General features: G+C 44.8%; 1 long non-coding RNA gene across 1 annotated transcript; it reads left to right on the top strand.

The window, feature by feature from the left end:
* LOC117154391 (uncharacterized) lies at positions 1-2,302 on the top strand. Its single transcript, XR_004463761.2, has 3 exons — positions 1-621; positions 894-948; positions 2,094-2,302. It is a non-coding gene; the product is annotated as an uncharacterized LOC117154391 (long non-coding RNA).
* The last annotated feature ends 1,025 nt before the right edge of the window (positions 2,303-3,327 follow it).

The following is a 3,327-nucleotide window of genomic DNA, read 5'->3' as shown; positions in this document are numbered from 1 at the left end:
CTACCAATTTTCTTCCTCCGGCCAGTCTGCCTCTCAATCTTTATCTTCTTCCTTCCGTTCGTGCATACCCTTTTGTCTCTCTTTTTTACCCTCGTATTTCTTGAAAAGGGAAAGAAACCGGCTGAGATTGAAAAGAAACATCCATCGGATTACTAGACTTGTTTGTAGTAGCAACAACAGTATGAATAATTGCACGTAAGAGTATTGGTCTCGATCGAATATCTTGTTCCCATAAAATTTACAATATACATACGATACCCTGACTTCTGTTCATTGAGCTTCTTCGATCGAAGATTAGATCGGAACAAAAAATTAATTGACGCAAAGATCATAGACGAAGCATCACAAAGCGGTTCTAAGAGGCTCGGCCCCCAGTATGTTAAATATTTGTCGTCACAGGCTTCATTACTCTCGAAAGATTGATCAAGGGGCCGCGGAGAGGCAGCAGGAGTCAATAAGCAGAGGAGCCAAGTGTCGGTGAAGGTGTGCAGGCTTAAACTTTAATTCATATGAGTGAATATCGCTCAATCGAGCCGAGAAGATTTCGTCCATCACGCTTCGCTGCCACCTTCCACCAGTATTCCAGCCATTCTGTATTTCACGCCTATTTCAAACACCTCGGTAATTATATTCAAGATAAAACATACTGCTCTCAAAAAGCGATTGAAAATTGATCAACAAATTCTACCGAAACTTACAAATTTCTAATCTTCTACCAGGCAATATGGCTGCCACATTTGTGCCATTTTAATCGCAATGCTACCTATGCAACACCTACCACATAGCATCGTATCTGATCATTCATTAACTGTAGAAGCATGAGTTCCCTCTAACGAGAGAACTTAAATAATTCCCAAGATTATAATATTCGTTCTTTCTCTCCCCTCTTCAAGCCGCTTCGACACTGTCACGGATATATAATCGAGGATGAAAGAGCAGAGCGAGTCGGTAAGTATCGGATAAGAACAGACAGCCCTTACAGAAGAGAAAGAGAGAGAGAAATAAAGAGTCGTGGAGAGGGGGAGAGCGAGTGCAGTTCTCGCGATCCAGCGTGCGTTGCACTCCGCACGAAAAAACATCGTCCGGGCGGGTCGAGGAAGGAGGAGGTGGATCTTCGTGCATCTCCGGCCCGCGTCGGAGCTTATATTGATCACGAGAGAGTGCACGATATTCGAGAATACATTATACGCGGACTCTAGCCTAGCCGGACTGCCTATAGTCACGCGGAGTATAGGCAACCAGGCCGCTGCACTCTACCCCCTCCCCCCTAAAACCCTTCCCCTGCTCACCACGACGACTTGATCCCCTCTCCTTTTGATTGTCTACCTGTCCTTGTTCAATGCACTCGCTGGTTCTTCTTGTTCTTCTTGCTTCAACTGAACCTCCAGTCTAGTGATGGACACTCGTTTCTCTCTCTGCATCGAGTTTCTGAACAATTTTTGATGGAAAAAATGATTCCGACCCGTAGCTAAATCTCAAAATTTAATACGGTTTGGAGTTTTTCGATGATCTAGGTCGTGTCTCTTGGAAAACTTTGATTTTGGATCTCTAAAATAGTAGATAATATAACATTAATAATAAAAGGTAGGAACAGAAACTCTTGGGCTTAATTGGTCTAAGATGCTTCGAACCTATCACTGCTACATCTCATGCTCCATCGTCCCCTTCGACTCTCCCTCTCAAACACATCCATCCATATATACAGGGCTAGACTGCTTGTTCTCTTTCCGTTTCATTTTTCATCTTTTTCTTTCTTTCTGCTTCTCTGCCCGCCTCCCCGCCTTTTGCTTCCTCTTTGTCATATACCCCTATATTTCGTGTGTTTTCTGTCGTTCTTTTTCTCTCCGTCATCTACTCCATTCCCTAGCCGCTATTTTTCTCGATTTCTCTCTCTCTCCCTCTCTCTCTCTCTCTTTCTCCATCGGTCGCACTCTGCGTGTATCACCCCAATTGGGGCCGATTGCCTGTGCATTTCCTCCTGGAATGTATATGTACGACAAAACTACAAACACGGACTATCGCTCTTTTAGACCCTTCGTTGCTTTAAAATAATTAACAAAGAAATATTCCATAAGTAGATATTTCCTTTACAGGAAATTGTGTTATCAACGTACTGGCTTCATAGAACCTTTAGAACAGAGTTGTGGAGCAAATTCTCCTGAGGTGCGGGTATTAATCCAGAAGGTTCTTCATAGCATCCCCCAGGAGCCTCCCCACCTATCGAGGACACGTCGACGATGCCAATGGAGGGGATCTGGATGGAAAGAAGGGAAAAGGGGCGGCGTGCGGGCAGGGGACTGTTGGCGGGTATGCACGGTAGGGGCAGGAGAGGACCTTGGCCTTTTCGCGGGGCAAAAATAAAACCTGTTGACACCGAAGCCCCGCGGACGTAAAGGAACCTCTCTGTCTCCCTTCTTCGACCAGTTTCCAATATCTCTCTTAAATATTCGCCTGATGATTCTCCTCAAATTGCACGATTTTCGAACTCGTTCATATAGGCTATGGTGCTATTATTTTGTTAGTGGAAGTTCCAAGCTGGTCTAAAAATAAAAGGAGAACAAGGATATGTTAGATTAGACCAAAGTGGAATAAGGCGCATTTGTACTTTTGCGTTTACAAAACGTCATCGTTACTGTCGATGCGTAAAATGAACGCCCCCGCGGCTTTGTGCGCTCCCAGGGCCGGTTTCATCGCATGTTGAGTCTCCGCTTCGCACGGGCATTCCTTTCTACTACTGCATTTCGGCCATTCTTTTTGCTGCTTTAACCTTCTAGAACTCTTTTTCCGATACATCAACATCTATCACAGTATATTTCCTCCAAATTTCGTCATCTAGATTTCAACTATTTTTCATCGCGGACATTTTGCGTAATAGTTTCAAGTTTCTCATAGTTTAGAACTTTATGGTGACTCATGGAATCGAGTATGGCTCGGCTATACCGTCAACTTCTGAGAAAATCCGCATTATTCAAAAGTGATCTTAGTATTATATACAGTAATACCAGTCGAATGCATCTGGTCTCCAGTGTTTCCCCTATAGTACCTACCAGACACGCTGCTCCAACGATTGCTTTCTGCGTGTTCGTGCGTGCACGATGCCGAGCATGCACCTTGCCACGACTAGACGAGCGAGAGACGACGAGAAGCGGCCTCCGGCAACCTCAACCTAGCTACAGACAACCGCTACCGTCTCTGTGTGCACGCTATGCTGCCACGACGCGGAAAAAAGCGATACAGAATGTACCGACTAGGCTACCAGCCGCTACTCCCCATTTTTTTATGAGAAAATTTTGCTTGAAGACCAGTTGTACTTTCCTTCTCTTGCAT

The sequence above is a fragment of the Bombus vancouverensis genome, chromosome 16 (assembly GCF_051014615.1).
Source record: "Bombus vancouverensis nearcticus chromosome 16, iyBomVanc1_principal, whole genome shotgun sequence".
In the NCBI taxonomy this organism is placed as follows: Eukaryota; Metazoa; Arthropoda; class Insecta; order Hymenoptera; family Apidae; genus Bombus; species Bombus vancouverensis.
This window is presented reverse-complemented; position numbering and strand designations above follow the sequence as displayed.